Below are 23815 nucleotides of genomic sequence, written 5' to 3' on the forward strand. Positions count from 1 at the left end.
CGCTCCTTGTGTTATTTCTTGGATGATCAGTTTTTCATATACCTCACTAATTGTGGTGCAAACGGTAATTAGTCTGTACGATTCATAAAACTTTGGGTTTTGCCCTTCTTTAAGACACAGGTAACAAGACCTTCCGAAAGAGCAGTTGAATAATATTGCTGAGAAATACAAGCCTGAAATAAAAGAGACAAATAGTGTTTAAGAAGTGGGGTAGCGGATATGAGATGCTCAGTTTGCCCTCTATCGTATCCTGGGCTTTACCAGGTTTCATTAGATGAATTTGGGTCTGGACAGCTGAAGGTGTAACAATGACAAAGTTCCTTGTGTTGTCAAGCTTTGACATATGGTGGAGGAGAACATGTTTATGTTCATGCTATGTTTATGTACATGTTTAAGCTTTAACCGTTGAAAAACTAGGAAAAATGTCTTTCCCGCGAAGCAATATCGAAAGGGTTAGATTGCGAAGAGGGACTTGATGCTAGCTTTGAAACTCTCCTCCAAATCTTCTGGGAATTATTTCTTATCTCACCTGTACACAGGTAACAAGACCTTCCGAAAGAGCAGTTGAATAATATTGCTGAGAAATACAAGCCTGAAATAAAAGAGACAAATAGTGTTTAAGAAGTGGGGTAGCGGATATGAGATGCTCAGTTTGCCCTCTATCGTATCCTGGGCTTTACCAGGTTTCATTAGATGAATTTGGGTCTGGACAGCTGAAGGTGTAACAATGACAAAGTTCCTTGTGTTGTCAAGCTTTGACATATGGTGGAGGAGAACATGTTTATGTTCATGCTATGTTTATGTACATGTTTAAGCTTTAACCGTTGAAAAACTAGGAAAAATGTCTTTCCCGCGAAGCAATATCGAAAGGGTTAGATTGCGAAGAGGGACTTGATGCTAGCTTTGAAACTCTCCTCCAAATCTTCTGGGAATTATTTCTTATCTCACCTGTTGCCGTTTGAACTTTTTCACTTCTCCCACGACGGAGAGCTTTTCGGAACTCAGCGTTTGGTTGATTTAACAATCGAAATAATAACACCCGAGCGGGGACGATCACAGTCGGCCCAAATCCGAAACCAAAACTTATGACGGTGTTTGGTATCTTGCAATTCGTCAGGTTCTTTCCAATCATGTTTCTGTGTCCCTATTTTGACCCTTGTCGAAGGGACAGATACAGAAGAGGTGACCGTAAGAGCATGCGTCAACTCAGCTAGAATAGTAATCAAGGTATAGTGGGTTCCCTTTCAGTGAAGTAGACAGAAGGTGGAAAGGGATTTTAATTTTCACCTATAAAGAATAAAGCGCGTACTGAAAGGACGATATATCTATGTGATTCCATGATACTTTTGTAAACCAACGTGGTTTTGTTTTATTTTGTGAAGGGGAAATGTAAATGTTGAACTGGGGGTGTAGAGAGTTGTTTGATAGGACGTTATCTGAGATGATAATAGGGGTAGATTGAAGTTCTGGATAATCGCAAAGGACAAAATTGAGGTTTGAGGATGACCTAAAATATTGAAGATAAGATAAAAGTTTAGACTTAGGTAGGACAGGCATGTCAAGTGGAATTGATGACAGAAACATTTATGTAAGCTGCAGTGATGGGTTATTCAGATTCATGTTGAAGTCACCACAAATGACAAGCCACCTGTTGGTAGTTTGAACTTTATGGAGAACCTTTGATAGTGAAGCACTAGGTGATGCAAAATTCTTATCAGAAGTATGGGTACAGTAATTAGTCAGTATACAAAAACACAACAATACAAAACATCCTAGCTCAACAGCAACATAAATATCGCTCGAATCTAACAAAGAAGCGGTGAACTTTTCATTTATCGCAATAGCTAAACTACCTGAAGGTCTGTCAGTTATAATATTTGTTGGCCTAAGAAAAAAACTGAGAATTAGGCAAACACTCTAACAATGATACATTATTTTTACTTAAAGTGAGCTCAGCAAGACACACAATATCAGAAGTATTATGCAGATTTTCAATAATCTATAGTTTTTCACGGGCACCATTTATATTTTGATAAAATACTGATATAAATTTTTAACGTCCTAGAACAGTAACATTATTTCTTTGGCCTTCAGCGGGAAAGTGCTTTTTCATTTCTACACAAATCAAGCTCTTACTCCTGTGGGTTTTTTCAGAGTTTGCACATTTTATGTCTATGTGGCACACTTGATCCTTATTACTATGTTCGCCCGCACATCTACTACACATGGTGGAGTTTGAACACTCCCCAACGAAATGTCCGAATCCTTGGCAGTTGAGACACTGCTTGGGTTTTTCAATCGCTCGAGTGACACGAAATAGACAAATGCATGATGAAGGTCATCATTTGTCTTAGACTTCAGCTGCACAACTCTTGAATTTCCGGAGCGTTTCGCAGGAATTACACTTCGACAAGCGCGCAGATTTGAGAAACATCAAAATCAATGTCTGTTTTAATAATACCTGCGTACTTGGTTCTTATAATCTTAGCCCGAACTTGCATATTTTTAAGTATTGCAGCCATTGTCATCAATGCAGAATTTTCATCAATAATGTGGAATACCAGTCTATTTCGGTGACTAACAATATGTTTCACCTTATCAGCACAGACAAGTTTCTTCACAAAATAATGCTGATTTATAGGGTTTAGCATATTAATATTGTCAGGAATATTTGAAAGCACCACAGGAACAGAGGGGGATTGGTGAGCTGTTAAACACTGAATCTTATTTTGTAAACTACTGCTTTGTATACAGCTGTTTCAATGAATATATTTTATGAATAGGGTTTGAGGAACGTGGAATTCCGGGAATTAGCAGGCTTATACCCTGCTATAAACCGAAACTGGTAACATATTTCTGTTTCCTTTTAATAAGCACCAAGTTAAAAAAAAAATTGTTGAAACTATTTTTCTAATTGTTGAAAAACAATTGTTTCAACCTTTGTTTGACACAAAAACAATCCAGAGCATTCTCCCACTTTTTAAAAGTAGGATATTTTACATTTAGATGTAAAATAAAATGTCATTCAAGTGTCCATCATGACTGCATCTCTTATGAATATATTATAACATTATTGTCTGCTAAAAATTTACAGTTTACATCTGCTTGACCGCAAATCCAGCATGGCAATACAGAAAGTATGTGGCATTAAGAGATACGTCAAGTCTCGCAATTAAAAGAGTAGCTAAAATGATTTGGTCTTGTCCTTCTGAAGCCACTCGAGCACCTTCCTTGCCAAAGCCTTCTAGTTGAGCCTTTCTGCTCCCTAGAGAGACATCAAGGAGGACAAAAGAAAGGCTCGTAGAATCTGCTCGAGTCAGAATTTGAACCTATTAATGAGTACAGGATGTTTGCTCATAGCTGGTCTCATAGCTCATAGCCTTTCACTGAGCAGCTGGCAACAAGTTCAGTATGCACCTCTATATGGGTGACGTGGTAGTGCCACAAGTATACGTAAGCAAGCACCAACGAGGACAGATTTTGATTTTAAATTTCTGATAGCTTTTCGTATTGTTGGACTTATTTCAGAAATCCTATTCAAATTTTTTTAAAGGGAAGTTTAATGCAAGTAATTTTACAAAATTTCGGCGCTTCTTCCTGTAAATAAACCCAAAACACTTCAATACGTCACGGTGCTGGTAAAAAAAAAGAATAGCTCAACTCTTATCGATATTGCTCATTATTAATAGAAAAGACAACTTCACCAACATTGCCAAAGAAGAATGGCTGTAATGATTCCAGTTGCACAGGATGCATACCGAAAAGTAACTGCAGTTTTGAGTTCTTTCGTTGATTAAATTGGAATTTTGTTAAACAAAATTTGAAGATTTTAGTATTATCGAGTCGACAGCAGGTCAGAAAGTCAATGACATTTTGATATAATCTATTGAAGGGTCATTAGGTATTTTTAAATTTTAGCTGAAAGTGGGCTATGAAGGATATTAGTGAAAATGGAAGCTTAACTTTATTTAGTTTTTTCCTTTTGTTTTTCTTTCTTCTTATTTTTTAAAATTGTATTCCTATGTTTAAGGGGTTACTCCTAACAAGCGAAAGCTTACGTAGGGTTAATTGTTTTGTTGTATTACTTTTTTTTAGTGTTTTCCTTACGTATTTTGTTGTGTATTTTTTTTTAATAAACCCCGTTATAAAATCAATCAAGGTGTATTCTATGTTCAAAATCCACAACTCCTTACCCTCTGTTTGAAATAGGTTTGGAAGGATTCTGCCGGTGATTTGAAAGTAACCCTTTCTATGTTTTAGTTTGGATCATGACTTTTTAAAAAACGTTATTAACTGCCAGTAATAACGGTGATATGACTACAAAAGCATATCCTGTTAAACGAGCTAAACTTATATATATATATATATATATATATATATATATATATATATATATATATATATATATATATATATATATATATATATGAAAAGAGAAATCATCAATGCAAGAGCACAAACACAAAAAAAAGAAAAAAAAAGAAAAAAGAAAGGAGATAGAAGGAAAAAGGGAAAACTGTTTTCCTAAATTAGTGATTAATATAGACCAGCACTTGAATGAGGCCTTAACCCTACTCAGCCATATAACCACATAGGTCAAACAGCATAGCCATACGCAATCAACCATAAAGAATAATCCATGGACAGGCAGTCATGTCGTCAATAAGATTTAGCTTGATAAATTTATCATTAAGTGCCATAGACACCCTAAAAGTGCAATTTAGGTGAGCTCCTAGAATAGAAAGGCTGGGTTGTGCACTTAATTTCAATTGAAAAAACTTTTTCATGTTTATATTTTCATTGTTTTTTTTTAATAGTAATGCTAGAAAATCCTGCGCCCTTTTCATTGAATTTCTCTTCCCCCATGAAATATTCCTCCAAGGAAAGATCCTCCCACATAGCCCCCTCCTCTCAACCCCACACGCAAACCAAAAAAAAACAACCCTGAAAACGTCGGTAGACTTCCCAATAACCATTACTGTATGTAAACATTGATCAAAGTTTGTAACTTGCAGCCCCTCCCCCAGGGACTGTGGGAGATTGAGTCATCCCCAAAGACATAGTTATTACGGTTTTTGACTATGTGGAACAAAATGGCTATCTCAAAATTTTGATCCGTTGACTTGGGGAAAAAAATGAACGTGTGAGGGGGCGTGGGTGCCCTCCAATTTTTTGGTCACTTAAAAAGGGCACTAGAACTTTTCATTTCCGTTGGAATGAGCCCTCTTGCAACACTCTGGGACCACTTGGTCTACACGATGACCCCTGGGAAAAAAAACAACAAATAAACACGCACCCGTGATCTGCCTTCTGGCAAAAAATACGAAATTCCACATTTTTGTAGATTGGACCTTGAAATTTTTCTATAGGGTTCTCTGATACGCTGAATGCGATGATGTGATTTTAGTTAAGATCCTGTGACTTTTAGGGGGTGGTTTCCCCTATTTTCCAAAATAAGGCAAATTTTCTCAGGCTCGTAACTTTTGATGACAAAGTTTAAATTTGACAACACTTATATATTTAAAATCAGCATAAAAAGCCGATTCTTTTGATATATATTTTAGCATCGAAGTTCCGTTTTTTAGAGTTTCGTTTACTATTGAGCCGGGTCGCTCCTTACTACGGTTCGTTACCACGAACTGTTTGATTACAGCTTCAGAAAGGCTGAAAACAAATAATCTTGCTTAGCAGAAAGTTGCCAAGGCACAAAGAAACTCACCATTTCTTTTCCCAATGAGTGAATGTCTGTATTTCAAAATTGTCCTCTCTCCCATTTCAACAAATTAAGGTAATTTTGTCAGGGGAAAGCAATTTGCAGTTTTGTTCAGGAACAATTGGTGGCTAAGTATGAAGTTATACTACGAATCTAACCGTAAATGAATAGCATTTAAAAGCAAAGTAATCAAATCTGTACAAGATTTTCGTTTACTATATTATACAAGTGCAACTAAGCATGGTTCCAAGGACACTTTTATAATTGTTTTACAGAATGGCTACGAAAATTTAGGAGTTTGATTGACCGAATTAAATTCTTTTCATGCTTTTCCTTAAGGTTTATTGTGTTGAGTTTTAACAGTACTATCATTGATGCTAAGTATTTCTTTATAGGCTCATGCCTACTTTTTATTGGTATACCATATAATTGGGCCAGCTCTAGATTATCAAACAGTTCGTGGTAACGAACTGTAGTAAGGAGCGACCCGGCTCAATAGTAACCGAAACTCTACAAAACGGAATTTTAATACAATTAGTTACATCAAAAGAATTGCATTTTTATGCCCATTATAAATGTATAAGTTTCATCAAGTTTAACCTTACCCATCAAAAGTTACGAGCCTGAGAATATTTGCCTTATTTTAGAAACTTGGGGGAAATATCCCCTAAAAGTCATAGAATCTTAAAGAAAAACACACCATCAGATGTAGCGTATGAAAGAACACTACTGTAGAAGTTTCAAGCTGCTATCTACAAAAATGTGGAATTTTGTATTTTTTGGCGGAAGACCGATCACGGATGTGTGTTTATTTGTTTTTTCCGCCAGGGATGATCGTATCGACCCAGTGGTCCTAGAATCTTGCGAGGGATCTCATTCTGACGGAAATTAAAAGTTCTAGTGCCCTTTTTGTGAACAAAAATTGGAGGGCACCTAGGCTCCCTCCCACGCACATTTTTCCCCAAAATCACCGGATCAAAATTTTGAGATAGCCAATCTGTTCAGCTTAGACGGAAATCTTATAACTATGTCTTTGGGGGCGACTTAATCTCCCACAATCCCCGAGGGAGGGGCTGCAAGTTACGAACGTTGACCATTGTTTACATATAGTAATGGTTATTACAAAATGTACAGACGTTTTCAGGGCGACTTTTTCGCGTTAGGGTGGGGGTGGGTCGGGGGAGGGAGTTTTGTGGGAGTATCTTTCCAAACAAATAAAAAGTAGAAACAATAGGGAAAATCTTTTCAAGACAGTGGAAATCAGTTCTGTGAATATTTTGGCCCTATGTCCAAGGGCCGTCTTCAGCACAATATGAGAACAAGAGAGAAAATATTTATATATAAATAAACTTACTAAATATTCACTAAATTTTTTATACTCAAATTTAATTAAACATGATCTAACAAAATATTTTACTAAACCGATTTATAATAGTATTGAACCAGCTACGAAAAGGCCTATGAAACAGGCTGCTAAAAAAGGCAAGGTGGGCTCCGAGAAATTGCATTTAATCACTTTGTTCTCTTTAGTTTGAATGAATTTATATTCTCACTTCATTCTTTTTGTCAGTCCTGGTTGAACTTCGTTGAAGTAAGCATGCTAGGGCTGTTTTTAAAAAACGTTTAAAAAAAACATTATTTAGTTTTAATTCTCACAATTTAATGTAAGTTTATTTATATATACATATTTTCTCTCTTTTTCTCGTATTGTGCTGAAGACGGCCCTTGGAAATAAGGCCGAAATATTCACAGAACTGGTTTCCACTGTCTTGAAAAGATTTTACCTATTGTTTCTACTTTGTATTTGTTTGTTATGGAAAGGCAGTGTGGTATTCGTCGCTATTTTCGTCTAGCCTATGGGGAGAAGTTGACCTATGATATTTTATTTTATTAGTCTAGGTATAAAACATCCTAATATTATCAATCAGTAAAAATTTTTAGAATCCCGTAGAAATGAAAACCTTATTCCCAAGTCTTTAAGATATAAATTACATTTAAATACCTGGAAAGAAGCACAATTCGCCCATACACTACAGTTAAAAACCTTAGTTCATATTATTAAGGACAAAAAACAGAAAAGACATATAATTTCTTCAGAGAGAAAATCGTTGGAATCTTTTTTGCTAGAAAACCTGTCCACTGTTGATTTTGCTCAAGTTGTTAGATTAGAAAGGAATTTGTTAAGCCACGATTTTCGCTTGTCCAAGGAACGCCTCTATAAGAAATTGAAAGGCTTGTGAAATGTATCTTCAATGAGAAACCGTATTTATTCTCCAAGATTCACTCCTAGACCTGCTATTCTAAACTTCTCTTCTAAAACATTGGAACCCCAGGAAATCAAAACACTGGAAAAAGGTCCAAAACTCTCTTTTCTCCCGAAACAGGTTCCTGTGGCAGATATAGTTTCCTCTCTAGAGTCCGCTTTGCATAAACACTATCCTTCTGTTTTTAACCCTGATGAAGTTAGATCTGGTCTTATAAATACCCTTTATAACAGCCAAAAAAAGTTTAAGCCTCCTACCATTTCCAAACCGAAAAATTTGCACGACATAAAAATACTATCTTATCTCCGAAAAGATCCTTCTATTATAATAACTAAAGCAGACAAAAACAATTCCTTTGTTGTCATGAATACGACAGACTGTGACAACAAAATTCTTTCGCATTTAAATGACACAATTACATATAAAACAATAACTCATGATCCTACTGATCAGTTTGCTGATAGTATTATAAATGAATTAAAGAACTAAAACAAAATGGTAAAATCCCACCACAATTACACAATAAATTTTTCCCCGAGGTAGTTTCTGTCCCAAACTCTACGGTTTACAAAAAAAATACATAAACAGGGTATTCCCTTAAGACCTATCGTTGCGTGTACTAAAGCCCCCACTGCCAATATTTGGAAATGACTTTGCACAGCTTTCAAACCTTTATTGTATTAAATAAATAAAAAACTTGTTTTTTAACTGAAAGTAAGGAGCGACATTAAAACTTAAAACGAACAGAAATTACTCCGTATATGAAATTGGTTGTCCCCTCCGCAATCCATCACTCTTTACGCTAAAGTTTTTAAATGCTTTAAAAAGTAGAATTGTGGCAAAGAGTCAAACTTTAGCGTAAAGAGCGGGGGATTGCGGAGGGGACAACCAATTTCATATACGGAGTAATTTCTGTTCGTTTTAAGTTTCAATGTCGCTCCTTACTTTCAGTTAAAAAAACTAGTTTTTTTTAATTTATGAACGTTTTTGAATTAATGCATGTTTGATTTTGGCTCTCCGCACATAAATTATTAAATGAAATTTGCATATTAATTCTTTTTTGGCTAAATGCCTTTCTCTTAGTTTTGATCAGACGATTTTGAGAAATAAGGGGTGGGGAAGGAGCCCTAGTTACCCTCCAATTTTTCGGTTATTAAAAAAGGCAACTAGAACTTTTAATTTTTGCCGAACGTTTTTATTAGTAAAAAATATACGTTACTTAAGAATTAACTCACGTAACAAACTTTTATATTCTTATATTTTTATTATGTATATGAGGGGGGTTTTCCCCTCGTTAATACCTGCTCTTTACACTAAATCTTAAGTTTTGTCCCAATTCTTTAAGAATGATCCCTGAATCAGAAAGGACGTAGAATAAAAAGTTGAAATTACTAAGAATACTTTAGCATAAAGAGCGAGGCATTTATCTCCTCCTAAAAACCTCGCTCTTAATGCTAAAGCATTTTTAGTATCCCTCATATGCGTAATAATCTCTGTTCGTTTTAAGTTTTAATGCTACTCCTTACTTCCAATTGAAAAAAAACTTTTTTATGTTTATTTTTTCATTGTTTTTTTTATAGTAATACTAGAAAATCCCGCGCCCTTTTCATTGAATTTCTCGTCCCGCATGACATATTTCTCCAAGGAAAGATCTTTCCACATATCCCCCTCCCCTCAACCCCACCCAAAACCGAAAAAATCCCCCTGAAAACGTCTGTACACTTCCCAATAACCATTACTGTATGTAAACACTGGTCAAAATTTGCAACTTGCACCCCCTCCCCCAGGAACTGTGGGGAGTAATTCATCCCCAAAGACATAGTTATTATGGAATTCGACAATGCGAAACAAAATGGCTATCTCAAAATCTTTATCCGTTGACTTTGGAAAAAAATGAGCGTGGGAGGGGGCCTAGGTGCCCTCCATTTTTTTGGTCACGTAAAAAGGGCACTAGAACTTTTCATTTCCGTTAGAATGAGCCCTATTGCGACATTCTAGGACCACTTGGTCGATACGATGACCCCTGGGAAAAAAACAACAAAAAAGCAAAAAACAAATAAACACGAACCCGTGATGTGTCTTCTGGCAAAAATACGAAATTCCACATTTTTGTAGATTGGAACTTGAAATTTTTGTTATAGAGTTTTCTGATACACTGAATGCGATGTTGTGATTTTTGTTAGGATTCTATGACTTTTAGGGGGTGTTTCCCTCTATTTTCCAAAATAAGGCAAATTTTCTCAGGCTCGTAACTTTTGATGAAAAAGACCAAATTTGACGAAACTTATATATTTAAAATCAGCATAGAAATTCGATTCTTTTGATGTATCGTTTAGCATCGAAATTCCATTTTTTAGAGTTTCGTTTACTATTGAGCCGGGTCGCTCCTTACTACGAACTGTTTGATTCTCAAAATTCCTATATTCGTAATTCGGCAGATTTGGTTGAAAAACTTAGCAGCATAAGTATTTCAGAAAACATAATAGTTAGTAGTTTTGACATTGTTTCCATGTATACAAATATAGATGTGACTATTTCTGAGGAATTATTAAAAAACAAATTAGTAGAAAATTACCACTTTATCGAGGCTTCAGCGAGGGGAATTGATTGTGAAGTTTTAATGACTCTGGTTAAAATTTGCAATAAGTTTTCTATGTATTTTCAATTTTGCGATTCTTTTTATCAGCAAAAAAATGGGTTACCCATGGGGGCACCTTTATCCGGGCTATTGGGAAATATTTATGTCGAGAACCTTGAAAATTGGGCATTAAATTCTTATTTTTTAAAACACGTCTATTGGGGTCGTTATATGGATGACGTAATTTCACTTTGGAATTATGGGGAAGCTGAACTTCGGGGCTTCTTAGATCATCTTAACACTTATGACCGAAATTTGCAGTTCACCCTGGAAGTTGAAATTGAAAATAAACTACCGTCTTTAGATGTGTTAATTATTCGTAATGCTGATAAACTGGATTTTACTATCTATCGAAAGCCAATATAAAACAATAGATATCTTCACTTTAATTCAAATCACCCCCCACAAGTCAAAAGAGCAGTTGTAACTTCCCTCATCGATCGTACCCTGAATATTTGCTCCGATTCGTATATAAATGCAGAAATAAACTTTATCAGAGATATTCTTTTTGGTAATCGATACCCCGTTCCTTTTGTCAATAAAATAATTAACCGTAGAATAAAAAGACATTCTTGTCTCTCAACGTGTCATTTATGGGTCTCGACGTGAGTTTTGTCACAGAGCAGTGTATTTTAAGTTTAGTTATTTCCTTTTTTTAATTAAACCCGATTGAACCTTGAACCTTGAACCTTGTAAAATGGAAGAAGATATTTCACAATGTGAGGCTACTGATAAGCCCTCAAATATTGTCTATTTTCCGTATATCCCAAAAATCACAACAAAATTAAAAATTATTTGCAAAAAAAATGATCTGCACGTAGTTTTACTAATAATTTTAAAATCATTAATTTCTTAAATTCCGGTAAAGATAAGACCCCAGTTACTCCCCAAAGAGGGGTCTATCAAATACCCTGTGATTGTGGAAAATACTATGTCGGCAGGACCCATCAGAATCTAGAAAAACGGTTACAACAGCATAAAAAAGACATAGACAAGGCATTAATTTAAAATAGTTCCAACAACTCCTTTGATTCTGCTTTAGGTTGGCATATATTTAATAATCCGTCCCACACGATACTTTTTGAAAAATCTTCGCTCATCAGTAATGATTTGGGGGATAAAACAGGTGGTTCGAGAATCAATCGAAATTAATCTCAAAATAAATAATAATATTTCTTTGAATAGGGACTTAGGGGGATACTCACTAAATTCTTTAAACTCAAATTTAATTAAAAATGATCTAACAAAATATTTTACTAAACCGATTTATAATAGCATTGAACCAGCTACGAAAAGGCCTTTGAGACAGACTGCTAAAAAAGCAAGGTTGGCTCTGAGAAATTGCACTTAATCACTTTGTTCTCTTTAGTTTGAATGACTTTTATATTCTCACTTCAATCTTTTTGTCAGTCCTGGTTGAACTTCGCTGAAGTAAGGATGCTAGGGCTGTTTTTAAAAAATTTTTAAAAAACATTATTTAGCTTTAATTCTCACAATTTAATGTAAGTTTATTTATATATACATTTTTTCTCTCTTGTTCTCGTATTGTGCAGAAGACGGCCCTTGGACATAGGGCCGAAATACTCACAGCACTGGTTTCCACTGTCTTGAAAAGATTTTCCCTATTGTTTCTACTTTGTATTTGTTTGTTATGGAAAGGCAGTGTGGTCTGCGTCGCTATTTTCGTCTACTATCTTTCCATGGAGTAATATATCATGAGGGAAGAGAATTTCCATGAAGGGGGCGTAGGATTTTCTAGCATTATTTAAAGAAAGTAATGAGAAAATAAATTTTTTTTCACCTGGAAGTAATGAGTAGCATTACAACTTAAAAAAACATAAAATATTATGTATATAAGGGGGTTCGTCTCCTCCACAATGTCTTGCTCTTTACGCTAAAGTATTTTTAGTACTTTCAACTATTTATTCTACGGCCTTTGTGATTCAGGTGTCATTCTTAAAGATCTTGGATAAAATTCAAGCTTTAGTGTAAAGAGCGAGGTATTGACAAGGGGGCAAACCCCCTCATATACGTAATAAAAACACATAAATATAGAAGTTCGTTAAGTAAGTTAATTCGTAAGGAACGTATGTTTATTACTAACAAAAACGTCCATACAAAAAAATAAAAAAAATCTAGCTGCATTTTTAAGTAACCGAATATTGGAGGCCAACTAGGCCTCCTCCCCCACCCTTTTTTAATCAAAATCGCCCAATCAAAACTATGTGAAAGCCATTCAGCAAAAAAAAAATTAAAATTTTATTTTGATTATTCATGTGAGGAATATTCAAAATCAAAACATGCATTAATTCAAAAACACTCAGAAATTAAATGAAAACTATTTTATTAACTGCAAGTAAGGAGCGACATTAAAACTCAAAACGAACGGAAATTGTTCCGTATATGAAAGGGGTTTTCCACTCCGCAACGCCTCACTCTTTACGCTAAAAATTTTTTTCAAATTTTTTTTTTCAAAAGCAGCTTCAAATATATATATATATATATATATATATATATATATATATATATATATATATATATATATATATATATATATATATATATATATATATATATATATATATATATATATATATATATATATATATATATATATATATATATATATATATATATATATATATATATATATATATATATATATATATATATATAAGGTCCTTAAAAATAGACATTTATAATAAAAAAGCTATATGGACAAATTGCTTTAATACTACAGTTAACTTGAGATGTTACAGCTTGAATATGATTTTTGAGTTATTAGAATTTGTTTTATACAATACTTACATAATATTTGAGGGTGATTTGTACAAGCAAATTGTGGGAATTCCCATGGGGGGAATGCCAGCCCATTTATAGCTGACTTGTTTTTAAGTCAACTAGAATATAAATGTATGATGGATAAGAATAATCCAATTAATTTAAAACATGCTTTGTCAAATAATAAAAGATATTTAGATGATATTTTGGTCTTAAATTGTAAGGATTTCATTGATATTTCTAAAAATATATATCCATCAGAGCTTATTCTTGAGCCTAGTCATGAAGATCATTTCTTAGATTTAAATATTAATATTTGTGATAATAATAAATTAAGTTTTAAAATGTATAATAAAACGGATGATTTTGATTTTGAAGTGATTAGTTTCCCATTCCCTGAAAGTAATATACACTCAAATATCACATATTCAGCGTTTTTCTCACAGTTACTTCGTTATGCAAGGATTTGTAGTAATTATATTGATTTTAAAAATAGATGTAAAATCTTAAGCCAAAAATTGATATCAAGAGGTTTTTCTGCAAATAAATTAACTTGGCAATTTAAAAAATTTTGTTTTCATTATAAGGAACTTTTAAATAAATATCAAAAGAATTATCTAGAAATACTTAAAGAAATTTTCAACTAATTTCGGAGGTTCGAGAAATGTTGTCGCAGCGCCATTTATTTTGAATTGTGTTTCTAATTGAGCGGATTTTCTTAAAAATTAGCCACATGGTAAAGATGAATTCTATAATTGTTTAGTTCATTCAGGTTTTTTGCAATGTGTTAATATTTGTGATTTGGTAAAATTTATAATATTTAGTTTACCTATTGTTGCTAAAAAGAGGGACATATTAACAGGATAAGCTTGTTTTGGTTTTACCAAACAAGGTTGTTTTACATTTGCTGTTTTTTTTTTCTTTCATAGGCATGTATTTTGGGGTGATACCTGACACGGGGATGCCATGGATATTCTGTGGTAGCCACAACACTGTGCTGGGTAGAGAGTTTAAAGTGGCGAAACCCTATATAGGCCAGTGTATTCTCCTGATGAGCCCTTGTATTGGGTGTTGCCTCTGAATTATTTGTCTATATTATTTTTTCTATTGTTTGGTAAATGACGACTTATACTTATTGACGACATGACTGCCTGTCCATGGATTATTCTTTATGGTTGATTGTGTATGGCTATGCTGTTTGACCTATGTGATTGTATGGATGAGTAGGGTTAAGGCCTCATTCAAGTGCTGGTCTATATTAATCACTAATTTAGGAAAACAGTCTTCCTTTTCTCCTTCTGTCTCTCTTTTTTTTTGTGTGTGTTTGTGCTGTTGCATTGGTGATTTCTCTTTTCATGATATATAGTGCATTTATTTATTTTTTCTCAAAAACGGCTCCATATGTTTGCGGGAAAATCGGTATCTTGGGATGCTCTCGCATCAAAAAAGCGATCTAGATAGGTCAGAAGTCTGAGGAAGTCTGAGAAAATTCTTTAAGAGCCTTAATAAAACAGTTCATGGTAACGAACTGTAGTAAAAAGCGACTCGGCTCAATAGAAACCAAAACTCTAAAAAATTTAATTTTGATACAAACAGCTACATCAAAAGAATTGCATTTTAATTCTGATTTTAAATATATAAGTTTTATCAAGTTTAGTTTTACCAATCAAAAGTTACGAGCCTCAGAAAATCTGCGTTATTTCAGAAAATAGGGGGAAAAACCCCCTATAAGTCATAGAATCTTAACGAAAATTACACCATCAGATTCAACGTATCAGAAAACCCTACTGTAGAAGTTTCAAGCTCCTATCTACAAAAATGTGGAATTTTGTATTTTTTGCCAGAAGGCAGATCACGGATGCGTGTTTATTTGTTTGTTTGTTTGTTTTTGTTTTTTTTTTCCCAGGGGTGATCGTATCAACCCAGTTGTCCTAGAATGTTGCGAGAGGGCTCATTCTAACGGAAATGAAAAGTTTTAGTGCCCTTTTTAAGTGACCAAAAAAAATTGGAGGGCACCTAGGCCCCCTCCCACGCTAATTATTTTCCCAAAGTCAACGGATCAAAATTCTGAGATAGCCATTTTATTCAGCGTAGTCGAAAAACCTTATAACTATGTCTTTGGAGACGACTTACTCCTCCACAGTTCCCGTGGGAGGGGCCACAAGTTACAAACTTTGACCAGTGCTTACATATAGTAATGGTTATTGGGAAGTATAAAGGCGTTTTCAGGAAGATTTTTTGGTTGGGGAAGGGGTTGAGAAGAGGGGGATATACTAGGGGAACTTTCCATCGAGGAATTTGTCATGGGGGAAGAAAATTTCCATGAAGGGAGCGCAGGATTTACTAGTATTACTTAAAAAAAAAACAATGAAAAAATAAATATGAAAAAGTTTTTTTCATCTGGAAGTAAGGAGTAGCATTAAAACTTTAAACGAACAGAAATTATTACCCATATGAGGGGCTCACCTCCTCCTAATACCTCGCTCTTTACGCTAAAGTATTTTTAGTAATATCAACTATTTATTCTACGGCTTTTGTGATTCAGGGGTCATTCTTAATGAATTGGGACAAAATTTAAGATTTGGTGTAAAGAGAGAGGTACTTACGAGGGGGCGAACCCTCTCATACGTGTAATAAAAATATGAGAATAAAAAATTCTTTACGTAAGCTAATTTATAAGTTACGTATATCTTTTACTAATAAAAAGATTTGTAAAAAATTAAAAGTTCTAGTTGCCTTTTAATTAACCAAAAAATTGGAGGGCAACTAGGCTTCCTCCCCGCTCTTTTTTTCGCAAAATCATTCGATCAAAATTATGAGAAAGCCATTTAGCCACAAAAAAAAAAAAATATGCAAATTCCTCTGCGGAGAGCCAAAATCAAAACATGTATTGATTCAAAAACGTTCAGAAATTAAATTAAAAAAAAACAAGTTTTTTCAACTGAAAGTAAGGAGCGACATTAAAACTTAAAACGAACAGAAATTACTGCGTATATGAAAGGGGCTGCCTCCTCATCAACGCCCCGCTCTTTACGCTAAGGTTTTTTTGCTGTTTTAAAAAGAAGACTTGAGAGAAAGAGTCAAAATTTAGCGTAAAGAGCGGGGCGTTGATGAGGAGGCAGCCCCTTTCATATACGAAGTAATTTCTGTTCGTTTTAAGTTTTAATGTTGCTCCTTACTTTCAGTTGAAAAAACTTGTTTTTTTTATTTAATTTTGGAAAAAAGATGCATGTTGGTGACGTCATTTTTCTATACATGATTTCAGTACTGAAATGACTTTGTCGCACTTACGTGGAAAAATTGAAGATTTTCCACGGAAAAGTTTATATTAAATTGCTTAAAGAGTAAAAAAAAAACTGGTAACTGCAATATATTTGTATATATTTTGAAAAGGATTACAACAATTCAAAATCATTAAAAAAAAAGTTTGAAGCTTAGTAGAAATCGTTGTTAGAAATCGGACTTGCGGTAATAATCAAATATCTTTCAATAGAGATTAGTATGAAAAGACATTATATTGCTTAAAGAGGAAAAAACCGCTAATTGCAAAAAATTTGGGATTACAGCAATTCAAAACCTTAAGAAAAAGAAAATCCAAAAGTTTAAAGCATAGTAGAAATCATTGTTAGAAAAATGTCACAAACGAATTTATTTTCTTATAAGTATAAGCAGTGTCTTTTTAAGACATGACAAAAAGTTGAAAAAATTTGTAAGTTCAGTTGTGAATCGGTCAAGTTATTATGTAAAAGGCAAAAATATTTACAGTGCCCGAGGAATAATTTTTATGTTTTAATCCAAACAAGAAAAAGACCTGAAAATTCAAAATTTAGTTTGCCTTTTTTTAGATAAAATCCACTCGCTATGTCATTAAGCTTACAGGTTTGAACGCAACCAATTACATTATGTCAGTAGGAAGGCCATAAAATGGAAATTTGCAATTATTACAAACCTTAAAAACAAAAACCAAAAGTTTCAAGGTTAGAACATATCGTTGCTAGAAATCGGACTAGCTTCAATAATCAAATATTTTTGAAAAAAAAACTGTGAAATGAAAAGACATTAAATTGCGTAAAGAGCAGAAAAATGGTAATTGCAAAAATATTTGTGTACGTTTTAACAAGGGGTTAAAACAATTCAAAAGCCGTAAAAAAGAAAACCTTTTTAAACGTAACCAGTTCTATAATATCAGTAGAAGGCCCAGAAAAAGAAAATTTGCAATTGTTACGAATAATGGTTCTCTATTTTGATTAAATAAAAAGCAAGTTTTTTTTAACTGAAAGTAAGGGGCGACATTAAAACTTAAAACGAACAGAAATTACTTCGTATATGAAAGGGGCTGCTTCCTCACCAACGCCCCGCTCTTTACGCTAAAAGTTTGACTCTTTCTCTCAACTCTTCTTTTTTAAACAGTAAGAAACTTTAGCGTAAAGAGCGGGGCAGTGAGGAAGCAGCCCCTTTCATATACGAAGTAATTTCTGTTCGTTTTAAGTTTTAATCTCACTCCTTACTTTCAGGTAAAAAATTAGTTTTTTTTATTAATTTTTCTGAACGTTTTTGAATCAATGCATGTTTTGATTTTGGCTCTCTGCAGAGGAATAATTCAAACAAAATTTGCATATTTATTTTTTTTGGCTGAATAGCTTTCTCATAATTTTGATAGAACGATTTTGAGAAAAAAGAGCCGGGGAGGAAGCCCAGTTGCCCTCCGATTTTTTGATTAATTAAAAAGGCAACTAGAACTTTTAATTTTTTACGAATCTTTTTATTAGTAAAAGATATACGTAACTTATAAATTAGCTTACGTAAAGTAGTTTTGTATTCTCATGTTTTTATTACATATATGAGGGGGTTCGCCCCCTCATCAGTACCTCGCTCTTTACACTAAAGCTTAAATTTTGTCCCAATTCATTAAGAATCGCCCCTGAATCACAAAAGCCGTAGAACAAATAGTTGAAATTACTAAAAATACTTTAGTGTAAAGATCGGGCTATTAGGAGGAGGTGAGCCCCTCATATGGGTAATAATTTCTGTTCGTTTTAAGTTTTAATGCTACTCCTTACTTCCAGCTGAAAAAAAACTTTTTATTTCTTCATTGTTTTTTTTTGCAATAGTGCTAGTAAATCCTGCGCTCCCTTCATGGAAATTTTCTTCCACCATGACAAATTTCTCGATGGAAAGTTCCCCCAGCCTATCCCCATCCTCTTAATCCCCCCCAACCAAAAAATCCTCCTGAAAACGCCTGTACACTTCCCAATAACCATTACTATATGTAAGCACTGGTCAAAGTTTGTAACTTGTATCCCCTCCCACTGGGACTGAGGGGGAGTAAGTTGTCCCCAAAAACATAGTTACAAGGTTTTTCAACTACGTTGAACAAAATGGCTATCTCAGAATTTTGATCCATTGACTTTGTGAAAATAATTAGCGTGGGAGGGGGCCTAGGTGCCCTCTATTTTTTTGGTCACTTAAAAAGGGCACTAGAACTTTTCATTTCCGTTAGAATGAGCCCTTTCGAAACATTCTAGGACAACTGGGTCGATACAATCACCCCTGGGAAAAAAAAAAAACAAACAAATAAACACGTATCCGTGATCCGCCTTTTGGCAAAAAAAACTACAAAATTCCACATTTTTGTAGATAGGAGCTTGAAACTCCTACAGTAGGGTTCTCTGATATGCTGAATCTGATGATGTGATTTTTGTTAAGATTCTATAACTTTTAGAGGGTGTTTCTTTCTATTTTCTAAGATAGCGCAAATTTTCTTTTAACTTTTGATGGGTAAGACTAAACTTGATGAAACTTATATATTTAAAATCAGCATTAAAATGCAATTTTTTGATGTAGCTATTGGTATCAAAATTCCATTTTTTAGAATTTTGGTTACTATTGAGCCGGGTCGCTCCTTACTACAGTTCGTTACCACGAACTGTTTGACAAGAGATTGAAAAAAAAAATGCTAAAACCTTAAAAAGAAAAACATGGACTACATGAAAAAGAATACATAGAAACCTGCCGTGTGCCAAGTGCCGTGGCCCGGAAGCTGGTAATTGCAAAAATATTAGTATATATTTTAACAAGGTATTACAACAATTCAAAAACTTTAAAAAAGATAACCAAAAGTTTGAAACTTAGTAGATACCGTTGTTAGAAACCATTCTTTTTTATTTTTTTTATTTTATTACTACTGAGAAACTTCCGATTAATCGGAATACTAGTTACCATTCCTTAATCAGCTGCAACTGCCATTTTTTCGCATAGACTTTTATTCAAAATTTTAAAAATTCATTAGTGGATTTGGTTAGATTCTTTTCTGAAATGCTCGTATTTGTCTCATAGTAGGATTTATAAATCACGTATATGCTAGGGTAAATAATGCTTGAACTCAATGGGAAGATCTTAGTTTATATTTCATATGGATTTGGCAAGCAGTTTCCTCTAGTAATATTGTTAAATAATGACTGAAGTTTTATTAACATGAGCCTACAGCAATTTTTTTGGGGTATATCTGTCCCCATCCTATAACACAATCAATTGGCCAGACTTTGATAAATAATGTGCGACTATGTGATGCTGTATTGTCGTTAAATTGAATAAACGGTCGGTAATAACAGTTCAATTTTACGAACTGTGTTTATACTCAGGGGCGGATGACATACTACACGCTAGTATGACCTCTGAGACTGGGAGGCTATAAAAATACTAGAGGCCAAATTGATGTTATACGGTAATTTTGTTTCTAGAGCAACACTTTGGTTTTGTCGTGTTTTTTTCTTCTTAGCACCCGGATTTCAGCTTGTTCATTCATTCTTGTTTTTGTGGAAAGTGTGGAACTTAGGCCGATTGATGAATATGACTTTGTATTTTGGAAAGCTTCTTAGAACTCTTATCTGGGGCCAAAAATCTATTGTTTCTACCTATTTCTGTTCGTGATTTCAGCTGAGTTTATCATTTGTTTTTTTGCACTTGGGATTGTGGTAGAGAAATGGTATCAGATGTGCCTCTTAAACTTTAGTTCTCTCATTGCTAAAGAAATTAGAGTGTATCCTTTGCTCCTTTCTAAGTGATGACGTTAGAAACTAGGCCTGCGGCAAAAAAGTCAACTTTTGAACTAAGCAAATATATATATATATATATATATATATATATATATATATATATATATATATATATATATATATATATATATATATATATATATATATATATATATATATGTATTATATATATATATATATATATATATATATATATATATATATATATATATATATATATATATATATATATATATATATATATATATATATATATATATTATTTTTCGATGGAAGTCGATAGCTTTTGATAAGCTGATCAAAGTGTATGTCATCCATGTTTTTGGTAGAAAAATTTCTTCATGAGATATACCAGTTTGAAGGTTTAAAGGGATTGACAACTTCAGTAGTAAGGTACACATTGAAACCAAAAGTAGGCTGGTACCAATTATGAGACATATAGGGGAGTTTTAAGCAACAGATGGCTGTTAGCTCATAATCACCTTCGGCAATGAGGGGTTCGCAACTTTTGCTAGTTGGTGTACCTACTATTTGTTTCCGGGGTATTTGAAGGTAAGACCAATATGGTTCCAGTGGTAAGACATGTAGGGGACTTGTAAGTAATAATCGGCTGTTAGGTTACAATCATCTTCAGCGATGAGGGGCTTGCAACTTTTGCTAGTTGGTGTACCTATATTTATTTTAAGATCCTTGCAGATTAACTACTTCAGCGTTTAATCGAAGTGAGGAAACAAAACCAAAGTGCTACTCTCCCAACACTTCACTAGGCGAACCCGCACAAAGGTTGTCGCAACACCTCACGTTGCCTATGCAACGTAGGCCTAAAACGTTTAGAAATTAAATAAAAAAATTTTTTTTAATAACCATGCAGTAAAGACTATGGATAGTCACATGCGAGACCATGTTTCTCAGGGAAAGTAAGAAATTTTATATCTTGTCAATAGTGGCTTTAGGGTTCTCACTTATGTTGAATCTTTTTGCGAAATTTCCATCAAGACTATGCCTTTTTTGGGGAAGTGCAATACCTATTTTGGAAATCGTGGAAATGTTCATTGGCTAATAGGTTTTGATCGGCAGCTTTAAAATTAATACCGTTATTATGTTTAGAATAAGTGTGAATAGTAGTTCAAGTTGCTGCACAAGTTTTAATCAAAACTTTTGATTAAACTTTAATTAAAGTCTTTTAGCGCGTTGGTTTCTATTTACAAGAGTCCCTCTTCGCTTATAGTTTATTACTACGAATTGTTTGATATAAGGCTCTCTTAAATGTGAGGAAGGTTTCTATTGTCTCTATCAATCCCTGTTTTTCTATTCAAATTTGATGCTCATATAGGAAAGAATTGTGAATGATAAATAATCATCCCTGAAAAAGTACAGTTATCTAAATAATTCCTTGGAGGGGTAGGGTTCTAGAATACCATGAGCTGATTAGTTTCATATTCCCTCCGTTTTCAAGGTGAACTCTTCAAACAAAGTTTCTTTTTATTGGGGATTTTTACCAAATTCGTCGGTAGAGGGGCCAGTGGTTCAATGCGTACGTAAAACAAGAAGTGCTAGAAAAGTGTATTTAACTAGGGAAGCGAGGAATATTCTTCTTTTAATTTCGGTCAAAACAAAGCTCCAGGTAGTACTTCCCATCCTCTCCTGAAAAATTTCTTGGTGGTGTTTATGATGCCCCAAACTCATTGCACCATCTATACGTTAATGTAATCTTTTATGATGCACGAGAATTTTTCTGCAATAAGAGGCTTAGTAAAAAAAGTTCATAGGAATGAAAGGAGATTAGAAATAAATTTCTACCCTCCCCCACCTAAATATCCTTCTACATTAACGCGACACATCGCGGAGAGTTGAAAATTTATGCATCACAAGTACTCACTGAGGCTTCAGGCACCCTCTCCTCCCTGCTAACACTAAACCACACTTTCTTTATAGCTTACGTCCAAGTGTACATTTCAACAAGTCTCAAACGAACCAACATAGTTAAATGAAGCTTTAGAATAAATGTCTACATTAACCATTCACTTTTACTGACTACATGCATCTTTCGGAAAGCCGCGTGGCACTACTGGCTCTGAAACAGAGGAGCTCAGTACATAACTACTAGATAATTTTAAATCAATTGGCTATCTCACAATTTTTTATCGATAGCTTTCATTCCTGTTTGTGGCAAATTGTTTTGTACCACAAAATGACGGTATAATATATGTTGCTAATGTAAAAGAAACTAGAAATTGGTTCGGTATAATCGTCCATCGTGAAAAAAGCAAGTAAAGATACATCCGTTTCAGAAAAAAAAATACAAAATCTCGCATTTCTGCAGACAGGAGCTTGAAATCTCTGCAACAATATTTTCTGATACCCTGAAATTAATAATATTATTGAAAACTCGATATCTCATCCTTTTGGGGTACTCTGCGTATTTTTTAAAATAGGGAAAATTTTCTCAGATTTGTAACTTCTGGTGGGCAGTGTTATGTAAAATGTATTTAAATATTTAGAATCACCGCAAAAAGTTGATTCTTTTGTTGTATATATTATTATAAAAACTCCTTTGTTTAGAGTTTCGTACACTAGTATCACAAGTTGTCCTGTACGTACAAACTGTTAGCTTTGCTTATGCCATGGAATCACAAAATTTTCCGCATAAAAATAAACCCAAGCTATTCGTAATTTTGTGCTTTTGACTGAGTAGCAATGTAATTATAAAGGGAATATTCGGAAAGCTTATCAGAGATATACCAAGAATTGTAATCAAATAAAAAAAAAATAATAGACGCAAAATCGCAGCATGCAACATATATTTGTCTTTGGGCCCTATATTACGCTCTGGTGAGTCACAAGTGTCCCAGGGGCCTTTGTTTGTTCCTATATGAAGTAAAACATTACCAATTGCATTGGTACTTAATTCATTAAATTTACAAAAGAATTTCCTGGTACCGATTCTTCTCCTTTGGACAAGGGTGATCAGAATAAGGCTCTTTTCTTAAAACTAAAAGTGGTAATTACGACCAGAAGGATCTTAAGCCGATGCGGGCACAGGCCCACTGTCCCCTGTTGACATCACTGCATTGACCAAACACTTCAACTATGTGTAAGAAAAAAAAAAACAGCTTACGCTACTTGTTGTTTCATACACATTTTCGAACTTAACTTTCCAAACGTGTTCATTGAAACTAAATATGTTTTAATGTAAGTGAGAGTGTAACAAGCTACAAAAAAAAATATGATAAGAAAGTTGTCATTGATGTTATTCCATCATTTTTAAGGCGTTAATTTCTCTGGAATGCGTTCATTTAAATTTCAAGCTTTGCCACAACAGAAAGTGGCTTCAGACATATACAAAGATACTAAGGTTTCAATA

The 23815-nt window shown here is 33.9% G+C and overlaps 1 protein-coding gene across 4 annotated transcripts in view; it reads left to right on the plus strand.

The window, feature by feature from the left end:
- The first annotated feature begins 7306 nt into the window (after window positions 1-7306).
- The window catches only part of LOC136030301 (zinc finger protein 628-like), a 271742-nt gene continuing 255233 nt past the window's right edge, over window positions 7307-23815 (plus strand). For 2 of the 4 annotated variants that reach the window (XM_065709171.1, XM_065709175.1), the window contains exon 1: window positions 12035-12117. The gene's annotated coding sequence lies outside the window, so the exon portion shown is untranslated. Of the gene's footprint in view, window positions 7378-12033; window positions 12118-23815 lie in introns of those variants that run through there. The other 2 variants (XM_065709172.1, XM_065709174.1) reach the window with 2 other exon arrangements.

Source organism: Artemia franciscana, chromosome 8 (genome assembly GCF_032884065.1).
Source record: "Artemia franciscana chromosome 8, ASM3288406v1, whole genome shotgun sequence".
Taxonomy (NCBI): Eukaryota; Metazoa; Arthropoda; class Branchiopoda; order Anostraca; family Artemiidae; genus Artemia; species Artemia franciscana.